This window comes from Phasianus colchicus, chromosome 9 (genome assembly GCF_987193195.1).
Source record: "Phasianus colchicus chromosome 9, bPhaCol1.hap1.1, whole genome shotgun sequence".
Classification (NCBI taxonomy): domain Eukaryota; kingdom Metazoa; phylum Chordata; class Aves; order Galliformes; family Phasianidae; genus Phasianus; species Phasianus colchicus.
The window spans coordinates 18,350,253-18,375,623 of record NC_143444.1 but is presented as its reverse complement, the minus strand read 5'-3'; the positions used below and the strand labels follow the sequence as shown (position 1 = coordinate 18,375,623).

At 40.6% G+C, this 25,371-nt stretch overlaps 1 protein-coding gene and 1 long non-coding RNA gene across 2 annotated transcripts in view; one reads left to right on the top strand and one right to left on the bottom strand.

Annotated features, from left to right (window-relative positions):
- LOC116243473 (uncharacterized) overlaps positions 1 to 25,131 on the top strand; it is an 83,662-nt gene extending 58,531 nt beyond the window's left edge. The window contains exons 7-15 of the mRNA XM_090146405.1: positions 2,263 to 2,334; positions 2,581 to 6,869; positions 11,215 to 11,783; positions 12,123 to 12,321; positions 14,212 to 14,279; positions 15,264 to 15,396; positions 20,715 to 20,846; positions 21,458 to 21,573; positions 24,920 to 25,131. The gene's annotated coding sequence lies outside the window, so the exon portion shown is untranslated. The remainder of the gene's footprint in view (positions 1 to 2,262; positions 2,335 to 2,580; positions 6,870 to 11,214; positions 11,784 to 12,122; positions 12,322 to 14,211; positions 14,280 to 15,263; positions 15,397 to 20,714; positions 20,847 to 21,457; positions 21,574 to 24,919) is intronic.
- LOC149916849 (uncharacterized) lies at positions 1,189 to 8,926 on the bottom strand. Its single transcript, XR_016469246.1, has 3 exons — positions 8,892 to 8,926; positions 7,690 to 7,814; positions 1,189 to 1,825 (listed from the first exon to the last, which is right to left on the bottom strand). It is a non-coding gene; the product is annotated as an uncharacterized LOC149916849 (long non-coding RNA).
- Positions 25,132 to 25,371: the final 240 nt, after the last annotated feature.

The window sequence follows — 25,371 nt, the reverse complement described above, 5'->3', positions numbered from 1 at the left end:
CAGGCAAGAAAGAAGAAAGCAAACACAAAGGAAACTTAGAAGTCCAAATAGTAAGAGGAGGTGTCTATGAGTGCACTTTTGTGCAGTGATACTGATTACTGAAAATGAAACACTTAAAAGAAAATAAACCCAAAAAAGTGCTTTCTGAGCCATTGGTGTTTTCTTGCCTGCCCATTTCTCTTTGTTCTGTTTCATGACATCAGCCTCAATGGTTGAAAGGATGTTCTGGGCCAGATGTCAATCATTATGTCTAACATAAACAAAAATAGCTAAAAAGACATGCCAGCATCTTCCCTTTGTTTTCCCATTAGCTCCATTTTTCTTTTCAGAGGCTGACAAAAAATTACTGCCTCCGAGTGAATTCAGTAATGTCACTATATATCTAATATCTAGGAGACCTTTTGTTTTAGCTTTACTGGGCTTAACCACAAAAGACACTTGACATTGACAAAGAGTCTGTCAAATACACAATGATCAGTGCAATGAAATCTCTCATGACAGAAGGGCACTATTCTGCACCCCGAGCCTGCAGCAGCCTGTCTGAGCAAAATGTGCTGGAGCACACGCAGCAGCTGAACCATTGCAGAGCAGGCCATAAGCTGAGATGTGTCTTGTTTAAAGTGTCATAGTATATTAGTGTAATTAAAACCGCCAAAAGAATAGAAAAGATAGATGGAAATGTTACATTACTTGTTTCTAGAGATTAACCTCCAGCCAGAACTGAAATACAGAGACACATTTTGCATGTCTTAGAGCTCTGATATGGAAGAAAACAAGCCTGAGAGTTTGTCTCTTGAAGTGTGAGACATGAAGTCATAGTTCCTGTATTTACACAATAAAGCAGAAATAGCGTTTCAGACAGGCACGCTGTTTTCTCTCTGATTACAGCTCCCGTTGTGGCTGTACTCTGCAAAGCAGCTGTATCATCTCTCAGCTACTTTCCTTTTACTCTCTCTGCCTTCATGCTTGGAAGGTCTTGAGGACCCTTGGGCCCATGAATGTGCTGGTGTCAATGCCTTCTGCTCCCTTGGCATCTGCCAGTGTTGTGTGGGCCCAGCCTGGAGGCTGCAGAAGCCAGAGCTCAGCTCCAGACTCAGCAACACCCAGCTAGGAAGATGTTTGAAGAATGGCTTCAATCTGACCTTTATATACCAGGCTATGTGCTTGCTTCTCTTTTGAGTCCATAGATAAAACTATGGCTTTCTGAAATTGACCCTGAAAATTATGTTCCTGGCACTATATGTTTTCTTTCTCATGCATCATTTCCTGTGATAACTATTCAAGCCTAACTAGTTATGATCTCTGTTTCTAACCATGACACAAGTTATATCTGGTGGTGAAAAATTTTTGGATTTTTTATGGGCCTGTTCAGTTGTATAGGCTGAACCTTGGTTTATCCAGAATCTTGAGAGGACCTGATCTGGCTTCAGCAGTTCTGAAACACTACAAAAGCAGCATGGCTTTCTTCTAATGTAAGTCTTACATGCAAGGAGAAGATGCATTAATCAAGTAGGTCTCATGCTCATTTCTTCCACTATAAATGAACTTCAAGGCCTTGCCCCATTAGTTGATCAGTTTGAAGACAAGAGATGAGATGTTAAATATAGGCCTTACATTTTAGGTTTCCTCATACATCCTCTATTTCCCAGCTTTAAATATCAGTTAATGACTTCTCCATATAGCATTTCTCTTTAATTTCTGGTCAGAGGCTGTAAATGTGCACTGTTAGTCAAAAATATGTTACCTGCATTTAGTGTTGGCTTCTGGAGCCCTCACCACCAAGTTACCTTGCAGTTGCATCTCTCCTCACATGATTTTCTGAGTACTGCCAGGGAAAGAATGAAAAAGAACTATGAAATAAAAGCAGATTCTGCTCCCATTACAGGCAATGAAAACTCTGCTTTTACTTCTACTTTCTCGTAATAGTGGGGGGAAAAAATGAAGTGGAAACAAGCACAACAAAACACCTCTGACAGCTATCTATAAGCTAACCAAGGCTTCCACTAATGAGGTGGTCTGGCATTTTGAGAAAGACAGGTTTTTCCAGAAATGGAAAAAATATGCTATTTTTTTTCCTTCGACTCTGAGAGCATAGTGAAAGAGTAAGAAATCATATTTCAAAAAGCAAACTTCTAATGCTGTCTGTATTATTTAATACTTACAGACACCAGTATAGTTTCTTGTCAGTTATATGTTTTTGCATATTTGTTTGTTAGATTACTAAGTACTTTCCTAAAAACTAGTTGTTTGCTGTATTTACAGATTCATCTCAGTGGCTGTGAAATTCCTGAGGATGTTATTACTTTCAAGTCAGATTAACAGAGTAATTTCCAGGTAAGATATTCTAGAAGATAATTTCATACCTTGAACAATTGCATTGTCTATTAAACAGAACAGAACTATTTGTGGAAAAGATAATAATCTAGATCACAAGATAGCATCAGATTTTATATTACGATCTCCAGATGTCTTAGGGAACTTAATGCACCCAGGATTGGTTCAAGTCTAATTTGCATGACAGAAATGTGAGTTCCAGTGTCCTTTTCTCTGAGACTGTGTGGGGAAACTCTGTCTCCACAGGGACTACAAAGGACAGGCTGCCGTGGTTTGGTTGTGCTTTGGCAAGAGTATTCACCACAGCAGCTCCTGGAGTGCCCAGTGGTATCAAGCGCATAAAAGAAGAGCTTTCACCTTTACTCAGACAGTGTGGTGTTCAGGCCTTTCTAATATATACCCATCAGAGCTGGCTGTATGTTTTCCTGAAGACCACAGATGTCCAGGAGGTTCTGATGAGTCACATCTATATCTGAGTTTGACACAGTGTTAGCTTCATTGCCTATTTTAGGTAGATGGTGGTACAGATAGACAGTGGTAGCTAATGATGCAATGATCTGTGAGTGCAATTGCTTTTTCATTTCAGCTTAGTTTGGCCAGAAAGTAAAAAAGAGATCTCAAAGCAGAAAACGTGTCTTGACATGACACCACAACACAAAAACGGCTTACAGCTACGTTTCCTTCATGGAAATCTGTACAAAAATTGACAGCTGGGGACTTTGTGAGTTTCTGTCTGGAGCCAAAAATTCAGTGTAAGTGCACAAAAGAGTGTGAGCAGAGAGCATTCCAGCTCCTTCAACTCTGTGCACAAAACCTCTCAGGGCTTCAGATAGGATTTTATTATTTCTCACAGTCTTCAAATGTTGTGCTGTGTTAGGATGTGCTTATACATAATTTTGTAATTGAAATGGCATGTTTACTGTTCCATTTCATGCTTGATTGTGTTTTTTAAACACCTTTACTCATGCTGCTAGAAGTAGGATTATAATTAAAATGTCCTGTTGAACACCTTGTTCAGTTCAGTGAAGGCATAATAGAAGTATAAATACTTGTTCTCATTGACTCTATGATGTCAGCACAACAAATGCAGTACGTGTCAGGAAACTAATCTCTTTTTTACCAAGGCATCTGTAAAGAGGGAAGGGGAAACAGAATCTGTGTCTGGGCAAAGTGGGGACCTCTCTACAGGAGAATAGGAAAGTTTTAGAGATACTGTTAACCTCTTAGCTACATTGAACCTGAAGTTCCAAGAGGCTTTCTGAGTGTTGGCAGACATACTAAAGGAGTTAAAGGTAACAATATTATCCTTACATAAAGTCTTTTCTCTAAAGATTTCAAAGTATTTTCCAAGCATTAATAAGTCAAGCTTTAATAAGCAGGTTCATGTTATTATAATACCTGTGGTATATATGTGTTAACTAGGGCATGGAATGTTTGAGTGATTAGCCAGTTACTGGCGAAAATTAGACAGGAATTTGTTTCTCTACTCACAGTCCCTTGGCCTAAACACTAGGCAGTACTTTCTACAGTAGTTATTAGGAAAAGCTGAGTTTGGTTGTAAGGTGTGAAAGAGTAATATACTTCTTACTGTTTCTGTTTCTTTAAGATGCGTATAGTTATGCAGACTTCATGTCTTTGTGGTAGGATTGAATTACAACACAGAGTTCAAAATGTTTATAGTTCAAAGTCCAGTGGTTACAGCACTTTAGCATGGCAATAATGCTTTAATTTTCTTATACTCTTAGTTACCACTAGTGAAGAGATTCCTACCAATCCTGGCAGGCAATTGTTCAGTCTTACGGAGCTTCAAATGACTTTATAGCTTGGAAGTCTGAGTAAGTGGGAAAATTTCAATATTTAGTCTTATGTTTGATGCTTAGTTGGGCAATTTACTCAATACTTTGGTTAGTACTCTTCCTCTGAAAAGACAGGGAAAATAATGTCTGTGTTCATTGTGCTTTTCAATTGCTGTAATAGTGTTTTTAATATACTAGATACTAGGCTTTACACTGTACTTACACCATGAAACTTTATGTTCATGTCCTTTCACTGACTGAAAGAGGACTCTCAAAACCAATCCCAAGATGTATAACATTTCTGTGCCAGAGCAGGACTCACCAGTCAGTGGCTGCCTTACAGGGAAATATACATGAAGTAGGTAAATAAGCAGACCCAGAGGGTGTGCAAATTGCCTTCTGTGCCTAGTTTCAGTGCCATCAACTATAAGCTCAGCAGATGTCATGCAGGAAGGTGGTTCACAGGATTTCCTCTTAAGAAAAGCTGTGAGAAAGTAACAAAGTGGGAGGTTTTCCTTCTGGGACAGGGGAAGACAGTACAGAGGACAGACCAACCCAGTGCTCAGAAAGATTCACTGGGATAAGTCTACTGAACGTGCAAGACAAAATGTGCAAGAGTGTTTTTGTCAGATGGGATTGCCGCAAAACTTAGTGAATTTCTTTGAGTGTCTCATTATAAGTACAGGTGCAGCTCTACACACCCACACGTGCTGTGTTTATTTTAGTGTGTGATCACATAAATACCTGCAGGTGTGAAACTGAAGAGATAGCCGTGCTGAGGCATGAATATGGAGTTCCACATCTGTATTTACTGCCTTTTTCACACAATGAACTAGTGCAGTCTGAGGGTTCTCTTCTCACCTCCTACATGCACTTTATAAGTAATTTTGAAGGAAATTCAGTCCTGGTAAATACATTCAATGGATGGATGTCAAGGTATAGAATCAAAATACATGAAGGTGAAGGAGTATGGAACAGCCATCAGTTCACTGTATTGCACATATATGCAACATTAGAAGAAGACTAATTTCAGATAAAGAAGGTCACATCAGGTTAATATACAGTCATAAACTCATAAAATTGGAATTTAATGTGCCTTTTGAGGCATCTAAAACTTCTGTTGGCCTTCCGTACAGTGGCTGGTTCTTGCACACACTGAGATGTTTCCTTGTGTGTAATACTGTCATATAGTCTGTAATACGTGGAGTACAAATCATGGCTACTGCAAAAACCTTTGAATTCACTGATTCGTGTGCATGTTGTGGTATTGCATTTATGCAGCTGTTGCATTGAGTATTCATCTGATGCTAACTGTCTGGTTAGTAAGGCCCTCCTCAGTGTCGAAAATAGAAAACAGTAAAAGATATTAACGGTATTTTCTATATAATGGTTGCCTACAGAGGCTTAATGTTCTGAAAGTTTCACACTTTTTGTAAGGCCTTCAGTGATAACTTCTGTTTTTCAAAGAGAAAAATAAACCTTCCAAAATTCCTTTGAACATTTCCGCAGCCTTTCATAGTGTTAGCTGTGAAAGTTATGGTGTCACGTTCTTAATAAGGACATATGGGAACGGTGTTTTAGTAGTCTCTGCTGCTTTATTTGTGAAAACTATCTCAGGATGCTTTGGGATTATTTGGCAATAACTTCCTTTTGCCCCATGATTCCACAGGGATCTTCTCTGTTATCTTCTGTTCATTATATTCATTTGAAGATATTTTGGAGAAAACATGGAACTCGATAGCATTCATTCCCTGTTTATGCCTCTGAATGGCTAAAGACAGGGATTGAGTTTTTCTGTGACAGTAAATGTGGAGGAACCACATTGCTCAAAATTCAATTCAGCAAAATTTTTTTAAATAGTGCTGCAAAGAAGGAAAAAAAAAAGGACAAATTTTTGTTTCTGATGTGAATGTCTCTGCTTTGTCCAGAGGAACCACAGCTACCATCTGTGACTTGTGATAGCGACTGTGCTTCTATGCTATGGAGAAAGGGACAGAAGCAGCTAGAGCAGTAGAAGAAATAACACTGTGTTAACAAAGACTTTAGCTGAGGCAAATTTACTTCCCTGAGAATTAGCTGGGGTATCTCTCCATGACACACTTACTTTAGAATCACAGCATGTTGCAGTTATTAGACTCTGGCAGGCTCCTAGGTAGGAACTGTGTCCAAGAGCCTTTATTTCATCTGCTCCAATTGAGAAGAGTGTGGCAGTTTCTTTTGGTTGAGCCTTGCTATAACGATCTGAGCTTTAGTCACCGTGAGGCTAGCACACTGCAAAGCATTCAGCTGGCGTTACAGCCAGAGACAACTGAGCTCCAAAAGTGAGTGCAGACTGTGTCTATCTACTTATTAAGTGACGGGTCATGTGGAGTGCCCATTACCCAGTAATTGGTGCTAGCTGCCAGTTAGCATTCAGTGGGACTTGGCGCATTTGTATAGCCCTTACAGACCAGAGTGGCCTGAGATTGTTCTTGCCTTATTTGCTGCAATTGTAATCAGACGGTGGCTCTGCTTCGCAGATCTACCAAACTCAAACTGAAGGGCACGGGGGAGTGTGGGATCTCCCTAGAGAGTTCAGCCAGAGGGATGCCTGGGTCTCAGGGCTCTGTGGTAAGGCTGCAGTCCACTGACCCCTCTGCTTTCCTTGGCTTGCAGCTTCCTTCCGTGCACCACAGGAGAAGGAAAGGATGGAATCTGTGGTAGGTGACACAGTGCCTACCCGATCATGCACAGCTCTAAGTAAGTCTTTAAAGATGAGACCCTTGAGTGTTTTCTGGCCTTGTGGAGCCCACGGGCAGCATTCAGATGAGGAGTTCAGACACAAAGATGGGGAAGTCTTTCCAGAAGGGACTGCGTAGGCAGACACACACACACATATCGCTGTGTAAGGTACATGCTCTTGCAGCTTTGGTTTGGGGAACCCTTTTGTTCTCAGGCTGCCAACTGCGGGCACTGCTCTGAATTGCAGCAGGTTGTGGGGGAGCGAGGAGGAAAGTGCACGCCATCCTGTAGGTCAGCACCGGGTGCGATGACTTCGGTGCACACGAGAGCAGGATGGGGCTCTTTTCACACCGTTACTTCCCGCAGTATTACAGTTCTTTTTTAATTACGGAGCAGAGCGGCACTAGGCCCAGAGGTGAGCAAGGTGGTGATTGAGGGCATGCGAACGGCGTGCTCTCTGCAGTCCCGCAGCCGCGGACCCCCGCTCTGCGCCGCGCCGGCCCCGGCAGCCCTGCGCCTGGCGGCAGCGGGCGCGCTTCACCGGGTTGCCCGGGAGGTGGCGCCCTTGATCGCAGAGTGAGGAGCGGGCGGGCGGGCCCGGGAAACACATCGTTCCCCCCCCCCCCCCATCGCCCCGTAATTTAGGAAGTATTATAGCCGAAGTGTTTTCAACTGATTATTATGCATGAGTAAAAATTCCATGAATGTGTAACATTTTCGCCTGTATTTCCCTCTTTTATAACATCATTTAAATTCCTCATTAATAATTTAGAAATGTTCTGGATTTTAATCACTTTTCTCATCACCGCCACCTCCGCGGCAGAGCGCTGCCCGTTACCTGAAGGTGACATGGAGGCAGCGCTGTCTCGCAGGCGCTGCCCGGCCCCGCTTCTGCCCGGCCCAGGGGCCCGCGCTCCTTCCTTGGGCAGAGCAGGGTACGAACACCGAGGTCTGAGCAGGTCGCTGTTAATAAAGATTGAAAAAAGAAAAAAAAAAATCAGGATTTTTTGTTGTTGCATCTGAGTTTAATTATGGTGGTATTTGTTTGATAGCTTGTTACTGTAAATAAAAGAGATAAAAGCAGCCCTTCACTCGAGTAGCTCTAGAGCTGTGAAATATGTACCTAATTAAAACTATTGGTGTAAGAGGCTAATAAAGTACATGTGCCTACTAGATGTCTTATTCTAATGAATCTCGGCTAATTTGCTTTGAGTGATGAATTTCGGTGTTAGTAGTAAGGGCTGAATAATGATGGAATTTATCACGAGGTGCGGGGACTGGTGGAGGACCATGGGGGCTCGGGGAGAGGCGGGGAGAGCCCCTGGCTGTGGGGCTGGCTCCGGTGCTGCAGAGCAGCAGGGCTGAGCTCGGCTTCAGGCTGCCAGCGCCCAGCCCGGGCCTCAGAGGCTCTGAGTGGTGGCACAGGAGTGCTGGTGAGTGCCATCCTCCCATCCTCCCCTTTTTTCTGCCGGCGCTGGTGAGGAACGGGCTGTGGCATGCTTCTCCAGACTCCCAAACCAAGCGCAGATGGGTTATCTAAAGCATTTCAGATGGAGCTTTGGTCTTGTGCCAGCAGCTAATCAAAGTCTTAATTCTGGAAAAGACAAAGGCCAGGCTTTCCAAGCTTCCTCCCTCTGGTTTCTCACAGAGATGTGGCACTTCTCAAACCCTTCTTGCCCTGTGCACTGCCTGCATCATTCATGCTGTGGGGCTGCCTGTGGGCAGCAGGCAGCTTGCACCAGCCTAGTGGGTGGTGTCCATGAACGTGCGGGCCAACAAGGGCCTGCGGGCGCCTTGTCCTGAGTGCACCACAACACAGTCAGACAAGAACAGTGTGGTTGACAGCCCCGGCCCTGAGACTGCCATTGGCCTTGTTTGCAGAAAGAGAGAAGCTGAGATAATAATAAAGGGGCTGGTTAAGCAGAGAAAAAGCCTGCAGTGTAGCACATATTTTTATTGCTTTTCTGCAGTACAGCAGAGAAAGCATCCCAAGGCTAAATGTCTATTGTAGTCCCCAGTGGTGAGTATTTAAACACTCACACGTGTGCACGTTCTCGCAGCTCCTTCCACTTGTGACACGGTGGGAGGGTGGTGGGGCTGCCATTCCGGAATGCCCAACTTTAACCCAGGGCTGGTGCAAGTCAGCAGGGCCCCAGCCTCGTATCTCCTTGCAGCATGTGCCATACAAGGGCTTTATTTATAACTAAGCAATCTGGGCCGTGCTGTCTACGCTGGAGTTAGACCTGATGAGTTGAAGTTACTTGCTGAAAGTGTGTGATAGTTGCAGCTGCTGAAAGCACTCTGGCAATTTCTGATATGCACATGAGTTCGGGTGCTTTTTTTCCACAATAGCTACATCTGCAGTTTTTCTACAGAATGAAATTTTCACTACAGCTCATACTAGCTGGATAGACAGGTGGAGCTTGTTATTTTTCTCACAAAACCTACCTTTTCAGAAGGAAGAGATTGTGTTTCATGGTTGTACAATCTAATAGTATGGTTGATTGAGAATAAGATTGAGGAGAACTAGACACTCACTGTTTGACCTTAGGAAATTCTCTTTGTCATTCCAGAAAGTTGGTTTCTCTGTCGATAAAAGCACAGTAATAGCTAAATCAAAGAAGTCAGTCATCAATATCCAGAAGTTGCATCAGAATTTCAGTTGGAATTGTTGAATATTGTTACAGAAGCGGAGTTTATTGTGCTTTCTCAGAGACTTGCAAGAATTATTTTCTTCTACTGATAGAATTCTTTCCATGTTGCTCAATCAGTGATCATTTTAATATATTTTTCTGCCTCTCAGGTACATCTCAAATATTTGTGTCTGTGCAGTTTTCATGGTTTTGTATCTTGTTTCTTCCTGTATAAAATACGTGTTGTGAGCTTGAGGGAACACTTCCTTTCGACTTCTTTGTAATTACCAGAAATAGTTTTAACCTGTTAAAACATTCTGGCCATCAGCATGGTAAACCTCATTACTCCATAGCAGACTTTCCTGTGCATTGTGTTTACCTGCTGATAACATTTCTAATAAGAAGCCAAACACCAGTGAAATGAGGGAGGTGCTTGCATTGTTGGATCTGGTGTGACTTTGTGTAATAAAAACATAAAAGAACAAATGACACTCCTGTATAACTAAGACAGAGAGAAAGAAACATAATTAACTTGTTTCTGCTGGCTTTTCTTCTAGGAAAATAAAGCCTGTTTTCTGGACAGGCTTTATTAACACTGTGATCTGATATGGGGTAGCAGGGATTCCTGTGCCTGTGCAAATGTTTTTTGATTTCAGTGTGATACCACCAAGAGACCACTGCATAGATGGCTACCCTGTTTTAGAGGACAGTATATTAGGGTCCACACTGAGGCCTGGATGTTAGGTACTCTGAACTGGAGTTACACATATTAAAAAGCTTAAGGGCTAAACTGAGTTTCTATAACAAAGCCTGAGGCTGCAAGGAAGCTTTCCACCCAAAGGACATTTCCTAAATGTTGCTAGCAGATGGCTCTACTATCCCACAGGCTGGGGATATGCTGACTTTTCACTCTTGGTATTACTTGTCCTCACATCACAAGACTTGCAATTTTTGATTTTCTAATGAGCTTGATCTGATAAGCTAAGATAAACAGACTTTTAAAATAAATTTAAAATGTAAAGATAATTTATAATTCTGTTGTTGAGATTCACAGGCATGGTTAATATAATTTCCTTTTTCCTTTGGCACTTAAGCAAAATCTGGCCTATATTTAATTTTTCTGTTGGTAGATAGGGAGAAGGCTAATCACAAGAGACCAGTAGTGCTATTTGAATGACATGTCCTGCAATCTGTTTTTGAACAATCAGTTAATTTTTCAGCAGTATTATCTCTTTTTTCTGTACCCTGCCTTTATTCACTAGCTTTATTCTACTTTTTTGCACTTTTGCCTCACCTTCTCAATGATGCCAGATACCTTGCAATAGGTAGTCCCATTTCAGAGATTCCCTGCTCACTGAACATCTGTCTGATGAAGTCTGTCTGCTTTTGCACAACTGGAGCAATGCTGTGCTGCTGCCTAGATGAGTGTATGAAGTGAATTTGGACTGGTTCAGTGAAAGGGAGCTGTTTATGAATGAACTCAGTTCACAGATGCATGACATCTGAGAAAAGTGAATGCAAGACTTCATCCCTCTGGGTCAATAATCTTTAGGACAAGGCAAAGAGGAGACAGAAATTGAGGAGATGCTGCTGTTTTGGCGTCTGTATTTCAAGTCACAGTCCTGTCAGCTCAGCAGAAGTCATGCAGTGTGAGTAGTGCCAAAACACAATTGATGTTTGTGCATGAATATTTATCTTCTGCCTTTTTACTCCATTTTGCATTCTTACAGGCATTGCACACCTTCTTTGAAGACCTACCAGACAAAACCCCAAAGGTCCTTTGTTTTGTAGTTCACCGTACAGTGAGCCAAACAGTGGATCTGTGGGTGCTTTTGGGTCACCTTCTTCATGGGGCTTTCTTCTGAGAGACCATCTCTGTTTAGACTGGAGTCCTTCTGAACTGTGGGAAAGAGCTCTTCCAGCTGCTGAGTGGTGACCCCAGACATCATCCTGAGGAGATGTCCCAGAGCATCTGTCTGGACTGTGAGATTGCTTTCAGCAACTTGTGCATTTGTTCTTGGAGTGATCATCAGGGGAGGATATGGATGGTACTGAAATCCTGACCTATGTCTCACACTCTTGTTCTGGATCCTGATGCAAGCTGGTAGGCCGGGCTGCCTTTCCCTCCTCCTTTTAACTCATGTGTAGTTCTTTGGCATGCATCCAAACTGAATGCAGTATGGAGGAAAAGGTCTGCAGGTTCCTGGAGCATATATACACATGTGGTCAGATCCCCATCTCGTTAAATTAGCATGTGGAGTGGAGACCAGCTACTGATTTATGTTTTCATCTGTGAAAGGTAAATTGGATTGAAACTGTTTAACACACTGTTTAAAAAGAGGAGCTGAGCTTCTTGGTTACATTTGATTTCTGAATTAGAAAGCACACGACTACGTTTCATGGACCTGAAAGAACTGGGTCTGAGTTAATATGATGCCTATACCATTGATTTCAGTCGAGCCTTTTGTATCAGAAACCACACGTACACAGAGCCTCACATTGTGAAGCAAGATTAATTTAGCTTTTGGAATATTATGTGCTGTATAAGAATGTTCTGTGAATGACCTGGATTGCAAATTTTGCTTCTTAATATTTGCAGTGCAGAGCACTGGTAACATGAAATACTTAATGGTTTCAGCTGAACCTTGCAGAAATGTGAATGACAGGCACCCAAAATAAGAAGATACATGGTGGAGAACTAAGCAACGTAAGGCTTACCGAGTTAGATATTTAAAGCCTCAGTCAAAATGATAATATAGATGTGAAAGTGGTTGCAAAGAGTTTAGAGCTGCAGTCCTTCTAAGAACAAAAGGAGATGGCCCCTCTCTTGCAAAAAGGTAATCTGTTATTACTCTCAGCTCTAATTATGGGGAGCACAACAGAGTGAGTTACCAGGAATATTTCCCTGTTATAGTTAAAGAGGTTATTTTAGTGTTTCAAAAATGTATCCACTTTTAGAGCCAAAATTCTTGTTCCCTCTCTTTGAATTGTTATAGCAATAGCTGAAGTAGAGCAAGCTTCCTATGGTGAACCCACCTTAAAGAACAGGGCCACTTGAGGTAATAGAAGTAAATTAACTGTGTGCAAGCTAAGTTTTTGATGTGCTTCCTTGCAGTACCAATTCACCTCATCCAAGTTCCTAAAGGAACATGGAAATTAGGCTATTACCCTGAAGTGAAAGCCACTATATATTGTCCTAGTGATCGCTTATGTGCAGTTGCACTTCAACATTACCCACTTTTAAAAAAAAATTTGACTACTAGGCATTTGCAAATGCTGAGTTTATGAAGCTTAAGTAGCATAGATTACAGCTTTGTACTGGACCAGAGACAGTAAAACCATGGGTCTCCTCTGTTGTGGTTCCTGCTGGTTACCAACCAGTATCTGTTATTTTTCCCAAGCACATAGATATGCTTCTGCAGAAATTATCCTTGCACCAGTAACAGAGATAGTAAACATGTTCCTTACTCATAGTAATGAGACACAGAAATATCAACTTTTCTTGAACTCAGTATTGCTGATAATAACTTTTACTCTTAGAAATTTGCATTCTTCCATGTGTCTGGATTGGTTCCAGCCTTACATGTTTGTGTGCTCTGCTAGACCAAACAAATTTCCTCCTCAATGCCTTGCTGAAAATTACACCACATTTTGCTGCCTCTTGGCCCTTCCCCACAGAAGAGGCCAAGCAAGCATTCCCTAATGCTTGCACTGCAAGTAAAGCCAGCCTGGTTATCTCATATCCATGTTCATCACCAGGTGAAATGAATCTGACTGACTTAGTTTGAAACAGATTAGAAGGCAATTTGTGATCCCTCTCACTAATGGAGCAGATGCTGGGTACCCAGATGGCAGCAGCAAGCACTGAAATAGGGCTATCACCTCCCAGAAGAGCTTCCATCCAGCCTCAGGTTTTCTCACCACTCCTATCATTAAACACAGTCTCGCACCCCTGAACTTTCATGCTTTTTCTACATAACTTCATTTATTTTTACCTTAGTGGCCATAACTAAAGATATATTTTGACATTTTAAATGAGTCTTCTCTGTTCAGCCTGCTCTGCCTGTCTTTATTAATTAAACTTATGTCTTCATATCAGATTCCTTGAGCTCATCTCTTTCCGTTTCAACTCTTTGCTTTCCATTTGCCTTCATTATACCCTTCCATCCTTGAACTGCACTGAACTCTTGCTCCTTCCATGTCTTCCTGTACAATACTCAGATCTGCTACATCTCTGCCTAATTTTATCATGGCTGATGCAAAATCTTAGCTGCAGAATGAGCAGTAAGGGGACAGACTTTTCTCTTTGCCACATTTGTTCTCACTCTTCTATAAAATCTCGGCTGAAAATGAAGGACATTCTCTTCTGTGGCCATAACTCTGCACTCCTCCTTTCCCTGCTAGTCTTCCTTCTGGGATATGTTTTAATACGTTATCATCCATGGTAACTGCACTGTTTATATCTGCAGCTTTTCAGTATGCTTGGAATCAGGGTTTTCCAGGTGAATCATGTATTAAGATTTAATCTGAATCTAGTCAGATAATATTGACCTGTGTTGAAAAAGCTGTATGAATGAGATAGTAGCAGACAGCTTGAAATGCTGAGTGAAAAACAATAACCCAGAAGTTTGGTGGCAGAGAGCATATAGGACATTTCTTAATGGAAAAGTTTCTTTGATTATTTAAATATTACGATCTATTTTTAAAACTTTCCCTGTCTGTTGAAGGTTTGCTGGGCTTTGCCTGCTTTGGCAGTGCATGCAGCACGGAGCTTGCAGGAGCTGCTCGCTACTTGGTAAGCTACCACATGTTATCAACTTTAAGGCCTCCTTGTTTTGCTGGAGTAGATTTCCCCAAGATTGGAACAAATAAGAACTGAGCCCAAGACTTCAGCTTCCTGATGCACCTCTCTATGCCCTTTTCAGCTGTACTTCCCACTGTTCAGTGTTAGCAGTCATTAGGAAACATGTATTTTGTTTCCAAACTCAGGGTCTCCTGAAACAAATCCCTAGGCATTGCGGTACTGCTGCAGCTTGCAAGCCTCATTGCATTAGGACCATAAACAATGGGTTGGACCTTTCCCAAACAGCTTTTAGTCCTGGTCATGTATATGAGGGATAGACAAGGGATGCCATTTCCACATTTATCTGGGTTGCTTTGGCTAAATGTGATGAATTATTTTAGCAAACATATTCCAAATCTCCCCCATTGGTTTTTCACAAGTTCCAAATTCAGACATTGTTGTCAGTGAAAAGGAACAATTCAAATGCCTTTCTGAATACATTTGAAATGAAATAAGTTACTGTTATTTCATTGGCAAACCAGCTCTTTGGAGGGGGCAAAAGTTGCAAATGGAAAAACAAATAAACAAATGAATGAGTAACTGTGGGAGGTGCTGCCAGAATCAGAAGCAAGTCTGGATAGAAGGGGGAGGGAATGGCCCTTGTCTGCCCTGGGACAATTCGTAGAGAACAAAATGTGGGAGAGTTCAGCAGGAAATAAATTCACTCTCTCTTTCTCTCTCTTTCTCTCTCTTTCTCTCTCTTTCTCTCTCTTTCTCTCTCTTTCTCTCTCTTTCTCTCTCTTTCTCTCTCTTTCTCTCTCTTTCTCTCTCTTTCTCTCTCTTTCTCTCTCTTTCTCTCTCTTTCTCTCTCTTTCTCTCTCTTTCTCTCTCTTTCTCTCTCTTTCTCTCTCTTTCTCTCTCTTTCTCTCTCTTTCTCTCTCTTTCTCTCTCTTTCTCTCTTTCTCTCTCTTTCTCTCTCTCTTTTTTTTAACCCAGACAACCATGCAACCATGCTACCAGACTCCTGATACTATTCTTAAAGTGGACCTTTCTTTAGGAAGAAAATGGTTCCATCTTTTTTGATCAGGCTCTTCCTCTACAGGAGTTCCTGCAGCTACAGGACCAGGAGGTAAGACCCTTGGTTTCAATTGTAAAGGGGAAGAATGAATGAGATTGCCAAATACACTAAGTTTGCAGTCAATGAGCTGAGAAAAGCATGACTGCAAGCTACCTTTCTGCTTTCCAAATCCTGGACTGGTGGAAAATCAAAACATCGTTGAGGTCAGCCTTCAGGTACAGAGTATACTTCACCTCCCATGAACTGAGGATGGAAAGTAAAGGAAGGACTGTTGGAGAGCTGCTGGTTCTCCTCTCTCCAAAGACTTCCTGCTGAGGAGAATCCTCAGTTGTCCATTTAGGGTAGTATTAGAGCTGAGCTGAACTGCTGAGGCATGCAAAGAAGCTGCAGATGGGACTGGGAGTACAGCTCCACACTTCTCTGTTGAGCCACCCAGTTACAGCAAATGCCTGACATAGGTGGGTACTGAGGCTGTTGGTAATGGCTAGAGGCAGAGAAATGGGTCTGGTTTTAATAAAAAGGTAGTTTACGAACAGCATTTTTCTTATTTTAATGATAAAATGGATATGAAACAGTTACACTCCAGGCCCTTATTTTTCAGTGCTATTATTTTTTTAGAACATTGAAAACAAAATAAGCAGGAGGAAAAAAAAAAAGGGGGGGGGGGGGGGCAGGGGAGGAAGAAAACTCCCTTCAGACAACAATCACCTTTTGAGTTAAATTCTCATGCTTGGTCTTAGCCCAGAGGGATTTGTCTTGAGTGAAGTTTGAAGAAAATCCTTTCAGCAGTTTTTGAGTTATTTAAATGTAACCATGGAGGTTTGGATTCACATGCTTTTTTGCACTTGTATAACTCAAAAATAGCTTTGCTTTAAAACTTCTAAATTAACCCTCCTTAACTTTTCAACTTGTCACCTATCCTACTGTATGGCTTGTAAAATTTTAAAGGTAATAGTATAACAAACTCAAATAATGATACTGCAGATGTTCAAATGAATCTTGGGAGGAATAAATTATAGAAGTCACAGAAGGTTGATTCTGAAGAAAGAGCAGCCGTGTACTTTAAACCATGTGTTCTTGCTGGTTTGAAATAGGCCCAATCTTTTTTACTATTAAAAAGCGTAAGTGTGTTTGGGTGTGGATTTTAGTACTTGGGTACACACATGAAATTGAGTGCTTAAGTCCTGTTCCTTTCTGTCTTCCTGACAGAGCGTTTCAGACTTGTCAGAAGTTTTACTGTTTGGTTTTTTTTTAACATGATCCTGATCAACAGGACACTTCAATGCCTCCTAAATATTATGGACTTCAGAGTCACTCAGATGCTCGGCGATTGTCTTACTGTTATTTTATTGCCAGAAGATCAAGGCAACACCAGAAGTGTTGGTCAGCCTTTTTTCTTCCCCTTTTTCTTTGTCCAATTCTCATGTTTCTTACGTTTCTTCTGTTTTGTCTTCTTTCCAGTGTTTCTGCCTCACTTACTAGTCCTGTCCTCACTGCCTCCTATCTGTCTGTCATACATCTGTCTCCATTTATTCTTCTCTAACAATTGCACTAAAGAGAGCCCATGATAGAGAGAAATGATTTTTGCCTTGGCAGCAGCCTTTTCCTTTTATCTTTTCCCTAAATGTCTGGGATGGGTCCAAGCAGCTCTCCCCATGTTCATCATCCTTCTCCACCTCCCCGGTGCCCTTGAGCTCCAGCCAGCAATTTGATGTCTGCCACAAGAGCACCTCCCATTGAGCCACAATCACATGAAGGTGTTGTAATGCTTTGTGCCACTTTCTTTGTTTGCCATGCTTGCTCAGCCTCTTTCTAGGAACTGGACGCTTGCACCAGGCCTTTCCCACAGAATAATGGCAGATAGCACTGCTGCCTTTTGCACGTCTTGCCCGTGCGCTCCTCTGCCCTTTTTTCTTTAATAGACTTTTGTGGTTCAGTCTGCTGGCTCGTGCTATTAAACTGAGAGACACAAGACTTGTCTTCAGCTCTGCCAAGAGCAAGGTGAGCTGGACTCCCTTGCCCCCCTGAGTCAGCACTCTACCCAAGAGATTATCAGCTGTTCTGCAGGAAGTGTGTCCTTGCAGTTCTGAGTGTGTGTGCCCTGAGTCCTTTCTTCATGTGGGAAAGCTTGGGCTAGTCTTGTCAGCTGCATAGCAGAAAAACATGTCTGTCAGGCCCTACCCTGAGAAATACAAAATATGGAAGTATTCACTAGAAAAGGGAAACAGAACCCCCAGAAACCAGGTTTTCTTGTCCTCAGTAATGCTCTGAGAGCAATTATTCCTTATAAACTGGAACAGCTCCAAGGGAATGGATCAGAGAGAGCCCCTATTCCAATGGATTCTTTCAGCCTGTTCTGGTCTCACTTGGCTGCTGAGAGTCAAATAGTGGGAATGGGTAGTGAGGAAATATGTGGAGGCTGTACAGGAGGGAAGGGAAAGGTGCTTTTGAACGTACTCTGTTATCCATGGTGACAGGTCCGTATCCTTAGAAAACACACACACCTGTCGCTACTGCCTCTGTGGCCATTCTGAACAGGAGTGACAATGAAAATGCAGTGGAGGGAAAAGAAATCTGCTAAAAGACAGGGCAACAGACTGGGGCACTGTAAGGGTGATTGCTTCTGAAGGTGAAAATACAACAAAAACAGACTAAAGAGTCTTAAAATGCAAAATCAATGCCAAAGAAAGGAAGCCAAAATGACTTCCAAGCTCTTCTACAGGCAGTTGTCCCGCAGCACAAGCCAGACTCTGTAAATAGGTGGGAGACATCCAGGAATTTTCTCTCATACAGAATTATTGGGGATGTTATATGTTTTAACTCGAATGGAAAAACTGGACTTCTAGTGCTCTGTTCCAAAGGAAAGTACTAGCCAGTGGAAGAGCTGTGGTACCATGGCTTGGTGTGTGTGTCTGTGTGGCTGCTCCCTTTTCTCTTATCTGTTCTATAGCTTCCTTCATTCTTCGCTTCTCTCATATTACAGAAAGAAGGTAATTTTTCCTGGCCATTTACTAAAGCTCATTAAAGACCGAAGAGAACAAACAATGCTACTCCTTAGAGACTACCATTCAAAGTCATTCTACAATTCTCTGTTCTAATACTTGAGACAAATTAATTATTCCTTAGTGAAAAGTATATAATTCCTATTCTTCATTTTTGGGGTGGGGAGTGGGGAATAATAATAGGAAGTTTATATCTGAGTCGAAAGCTGTCTGTGCTGAAGGGAAATGAGAAAAAATGCGTGTTCCGAGAAGAGTAAAAGCAATTATTCTAATAATAATTGTAGGGATATTAATGTCTTTTTAAAGTAGATTGCTTTCAAATAAACACCAAAGTTGAAGGGATAGGAAAGGCTGGTTTGTTTATTAATCATTCCAAAAGTGCATTTTTCTAAATGAACAAGTGCATGAGCAACTTCACTGGCACATATTAAATTTAGTTAAATGGCAACTTGTAAATGTCTAAAAACTTCTGTAACCAGAGACTAATTTGTTTAACGTGTTGAAAATGTTATGTGGATGTGAGGAACTACATATTAAACTTCAAAGCAAAATACTCCAGAGATTACACCATCTTAAAGACTGCGTATTGGAAAGGCCTTTATACATTAAACATAAAGGATTTTTAATTCTCTTCTATTTTGAATACTTGTCAATCTGCGTGACTCATGCTCAGGACTGTAAACTGTCATTTAAGGTGTGATGTCCAAGTTGAGGCCTGAACCACAATTTGCAAGGGGCTGGCTTTTCTCTTTCATCTCTATTAATTAATCCTCTCTCAGTTTGCCCAGCGTACACTGCTGTTGACATCACCTTTTCCATATACTTTAAAGAGTCCCCCGAGAGATCTACTGCAGAACAAAAACTGGACAGAGAATACATTTGGAAACCATTTTATTTCTCAATTACCAACCAAAACGTATGGAAGAGATTTACACTCTATCTGATTTACACAATAATTATACTTTGAAAGCTTAGAAATAAATGGCTTGATCCATGGAATCATTAGTTACTATACCAAATGTAATTGGTGTAAACTAATGAGTTTACTGGATGGCTGACCCTTAATTACTGATTATAGTTAAATACTAGCCAATCAAAAATGAGTTTACTTATAAAAGTACAGTATAGTATTAACAAGCATTACATTTCCAAGTAAGCAGCTTTATGATTAGTTGTAGCACACAGCTCAAGCCTGTTCAGGGCTATGAAAAGCAGCTTTTTAATAATAGTGCACTAAGCAACCATCACTCTCTTACCTCAGCGTCTATCAGACAAACAGAAAGAAACCACATAATTAATCATCTGATGCACTAGAAATAAAGAGTCTGGGCCAGATCCAGCCAGGATGTACACAGCCGTAGTCAGAGGAGCTGCAAGAGGCTGAGGATTTGCTTTAAAATAGGATGGGGAATTCTGTCCCCCTGTAGTAACGATGTTAAATATTGATTGATTGTACACAGTCCTGTGTGATGTGGAGAAGCCCATCAACAAAGTTGGTCTAATAATTCCTTGAACTGAGGAGGATTCCTTGAGCAGATTCTGTATGTGGTGAGAGGATACCCACTTGCTCTACTAGCAACCCTCAACATGCAGAAATTCACAGCTCATTACTATTTATTATGTCAAATGAAGAATCAACTTTTAAATAAACTAGTAAACGAGAAGAAGATCTTTGTATTTGTTTCTGGCTGATCCTTAAGAGTTAATGTTTTTACCTAACCAGGAAGACTCAAAATTCTTATTAGAAAAAATTGAAAGCAGATTTGTATAAAAGAGCATGATTCCAGAATTGCAACTTTAAATAGATACAGCAAATATTTGGATAAAATCGTAGGACTTTACAACAGTTATATTCTTAGAGGCACGTAGGTAAGAAACAACAGTGTTTTAAAGATGTGGAAATTCTCCATCTCCTCTAACTTTCCTGTGAATCCTCAGTTTCAGATAGGAGACTGCTGCAGGGAGGCATGTGCATTAGCAAATGAAGTCTGATACATTGCAGCCATGGGGATCAAGTTTGGAAGAGTGTGCATTCACTGGAGCTCTGTAACCCATGTGCTCTTCAGATGACCTCATGCACCTCACAGTTGCTAGGATTCATCCTGTCTGAATTACAGGTTTCTCTCATTTCTGCTTTTCTCTGTGAAGTTGTCCTCAGTGCTCACTTCACGTAAATATCTGGGCTCAGTGGAGGACCATCCTCATCTGGTGGCTCTTTGGCACAAGTGCTGTAACACTTGCTCATTTATTATTAAAAAAAATCTTAAAACTCAGAAGATGAAGAATGAATTAATTCTCGGAACATCTGCATGTGGGTTAAAGAGAAATTTGAGAAATTCACGTGTTTACTGAATTCTTGTTTTTCAGATGTCTGAGGTCAAGAAAAGGTTAAAGTTGTTCACTGCTTTCAAGCTCTGGCCTTAGAAGTTAATTCAGTGCTGTGCTGCGAGAGCTACAGAGTAAGCCCTTGGAACAGTGAATTGCTGGTTTGATATCAAGGTCTGTGGGCTTTAATAATATAATTAGTTTGTTTTCTAAGGAAATCCTAGCAGGGACATTATGGTCATATAAAGTCATTATACTGTTTTACAACATAACTTTAACGATGTTTTGGAATGATCAGAGTCTGTGGGAAAGGATTCTATATTTTATTACTTGTGGGATATCTTTAAACTGTCATAGCTACAACAGTGTTGCTTGGAATAGGTGCTCTACAGTTCCAAAGAAAAGACAAAAGATATGAGAGGCCTAAGTTAGATTGCTGGAGCATATCTGTCCAGAGAAAGCCTGAAAGTTAAATCGTGTGTATTCCACACCCTTCTGACAAGCAGCTCCTGTTTTGTAGGAGGTGAACACTTGGGGTAATCTAGGTATTTTATTGCATTTCCACAAGAACAGACAGAGAGCCTAGGATGCTACAGGTTTTGCTTTTCATATTCTCTTGTCAGAGAATTCAGGAGTGAGTAGTTTTAAAAGTATTAGAAAAGGAAGAGAGCATATTTTCCAAAACTTTGGTATCCTGTGAACTCAAAGACAGAAGAAACATTAAACTAGTCAATTCTGCTGCCATTTCTGCTCTGCTAATGCTGAGGCAACACTCTTTGCTGCAGGAGAAGGAAGACAAAGAACCATTAATTTGGGACAAGGGGAGCATGCTACAGAGAGATTTCCCTGAGCCATGCCTGTGGTGCAGAGCGGCTTCTGGATGTGCTGAGGGACGGGTCTGGTAGGGCTTCATTTTCTTCCTCCTCTGTAAACTATGTCTAACAGCTTCAGTGAGAGAAAGCATCAAGCCCCATCTTGTTCATAGAAATACAACATATTTTAAAGCTGTAGTTAATGGATAAGCTGCTTTCTGATTGGGTGAGCTGCACAATAAATCTCTCCATGAGCCAAGTGCAGTGCAGCTTGTTCAGGAACAGTGAAATGAGCCACTGTCACTTTGCTGCAGTCTCATACATCAGGCAAAACACTTCCATCTTCATCAGTCTTTTAGTAAAACAGAAATAAAACAATCGTAACAGAATGGTGTCACTGGATCCGTGGCACCTGCTTTAAAAATAAATCTCTGAGCTTTGTCTTCGCTATTACTTTCAATAAATGTCCTAGCATTGCCACAGCATTTATCTAGCAGCAGGAAACCATTATCCTATGACAACAATCTATTCCATTAACATTAGCTCTTAATTGTAAGATTGTTTATAAGACAGCAAAAGCTACTGAATTATACTAGTATGATAAAAAGAGCTATGGTCATGGAGTATAGCAGTCACTCCAGTTCTGAAGAACTTTAGAAAAGTAGAGAGCTATATTTTCATATGAAAAATAATGTACTATTTGTATGCAAGAAAATGTTTTTAAATAATTTTACATCAGCAAAATAACTCTTAAAGAGTTAATGTTAAAAAACTGTTACTGAGAAGCTTTTGCTTTGATAAATGGCATAACAAAAAAGCTGAATAGAAAGCTTAGAAACTTGCATAGTTCTTCCTGAAAGGCTGTACTGAGTCAAACAGGGAAATCATAGTAACAGAAGCACATTTGTCTGGTGGAGTCAACAGAAGGAATGTTGCAAAATTGAGATATGAAGAACCTGACTGCAGAATAGAAGAACTGTCATTCTGATTGTTTGTCATTATTGTTTCATGTCCAGTTAAGTGAACTTCGAGTGACAGTTGTGTCATAACTACTGGCATCTATGTAAATTTCAAATCAAATGCAATAGAGGCAGTTCTGCCAGACACAAGTCACCAGGCTGCTTTTCCTCTTTACTTTTGTAACCCTCAATTTTCTTATACTATGCTGTTAGCCCTTACATTAAAAAGACAACTTCAACAAGAGATCCCTTTAATATGCGCTTTTCAGATCTCATTCCATACCTTATTTTTCCCTCACCTCTTTGAAACAATAGCTGATGTCAACATTTCTATCAGAAACAATCACCATAAACATTTAGATATATTAGCAGAAACTGCTCCTTCCCATCGATCACCAAAATCCTTGGACTTCCCCTGAAGATCTATAGAGAAAATGGTTCAAGTGAACACTCCTCCATTCCTTCACTGAAGCCAAGTCAGTTGTGACAAGCTCTGTGGGTAGGTGCAAAATACACAGCAAAAATATCGGCCGTGGATCCTTTCTGTAAATAATAGCCTCATCTAGGGGTTATGGGGCCTTCATAAGGATACCACTTGTACTCCTCCATGGCAGTGTGTTACAGTAAGTAACTCGCTTCCTGGATGCACTTATAACAGGCATATATTCTAATAACACAGGATATGCAGACATGTCCAGGTCTTTAAAAAGTCTTCCAATGCAATTATTAAAGTATTACGTGCAGATAACGCCACCAAAAACATTGAGCATGCAGTTCATTCAATTGAGCATGAAACAACTTCCTTCTGAATATTTTAAACGTACTTGACTAATTAATTAAACAATTAAAAAGGGCTAGAGTTAAATTTCTATTTTTCATTGTAACAAATTATTTCAAAGCATTGTTTTAACTAAATTCTGCCAGGACTCTTTTTGGAAACCACAACAAAGTGCAGCTGCGATGTTAAAAAAAGTGTTCCTTTGACAAATGAAATCTTAAAAATGGCTACAAGAAAGGAAAAAGTCAGCTCTGAGTGGAAAGCATTTAATATGTTTTATGATTTCTTATCTCAGACAGAAGAGAAGACAAGTTGATTTTCTATGCTGAAACTTTCTGAAGTGAATTCTGACTGAAAAGATGTGGTGTCTTAACAAAAACATATTCTTATAAAACATGATGTATGCTCAGAAGCATTAATATGTACCTCTCTGCTTCAGGTTCGAACATCTCTTTCCATTGAACTAGCCTGTTTCATTTATTTTTTAAATTCTTATCCAGTTGATTTTTTTTGTTGTTCTTTAAGTTTACAGTAGTTCAATGGCTGCTTTCATCTGTGATTTGGGCTTTCAAACAGCACCAAACTCTGCTGTCCCATCCTGTAATCTGTCCATTTATTATGGTGACTAGTGAACAGAGGCAACATGTTAGTGCAAGCACTATAAAAATATCTGTGAAGAAAACATTCTTTCACTCTAAAGGATAAGTTCCATAAGAATATATATTCTTAAGTATTTGCAAAACACTTAAATATGGTACGGATTTTTCTTGTTAAAGGTGGTAATATCCTAATTGTAAATATATTCTTGTTTCTATGAGTGACAATGTATCATTTTACAGATTTGTAATCACAGAAATCAATTGCTAGAATCCATTTAAGAAAATCAAAACAATTTAACTGATTTACTTAAAAAATGCTTTGTTAGACTACGGAATTTAAAGTCCTCTTTCAAAATTAAGGTTGTTTTATGTAGCAAACTTATTATTACATATTACATTCTAGTGGCATGTAAAGACTTTTGATTTAAAACATGAATTCTGTGTAAGTTCAAACTGATGTCTTTGACTTTAGTTCCAGAACTCAATTTCAGGACTTTCTGCTGCTGGTGGCTCATGGCAGTACATCAGTTCTTCCAATAGGGATGTGCTCAGGACAAATTAGTGAACGTAATTTTAGCTGTATGAGGTCATTACAAATATAGTCTTAGCTCTTCCTAGAGTGGACTTCATTGTTAATATAAATATATATCTATAGTTACTGACATTTATATTATTTGGCTCCTGTCCTAAGTTATGGATACAGTGATGATAAAAGCCCTTACCTAAGTGAGTCATGCTTACTAATTACTTCCATGGTACTGGGTTCCTGTAAATAAAGTTACTCATGTATTTATAAGCAAGTCAAAATTTATACATATGTTTCTAAGAGTGAGTTATCTTTCTCTCTGGGGCAAACAGCACAGTCTGCTGTTTGGAAAAGAATGCTGAGAGTAAGGACATCCAGGGTGCTTCCTCGCTTCTGCGAGGGTGTGCGCTCTCCCCTGTCATTGGATATCCAAATATAATACTTAATTTGGTCACATTTTTAAGTTAAGACCCTTCTACATTACTTCAAGGTAGGAAATGGCTGTTGATTTTTCCTCACTGTTTCCAAAAAGGCTGGGGTGAGAGAGTCTCAGTCTAATTGTTTGTTCTAAAGATGTAGCATTCAAGACACAAAGCCTAGCAGTGTGACGTGGGAGATCTCAAGACAAAGCAGCAGCCTCAACATTTCTCTCTAATGAGAACAGGAAAAGACGATTGAGATCCCGTAGGAATGCAGTATATTAAAGAGAGAAGCAGAGCTCCCTTCATGAATGGAGAGAGAGCCCTGGTGAATGCTGGACTACCTGCTATCTCTGGGTGTGACTAGGTGAGTGAAGGATTTGGATCACAGCCTGTAACGTTTTCCAGACATTTAGATTGCAACTACTACGCCAGCAATTTTATGCCTTCCTTTCCCTGACTCCAACAGTACGCAAGATAAGCAGCCAGATTTTCTTCTGCATTGTGTTTTTTATCCATTCAGCCAAAATTAACAGTCTTCAAGGATAATGTATGCCAAGTGAATTTAAATCTTGCGGACTCAAATCGACCTAAAGTTGATGGATA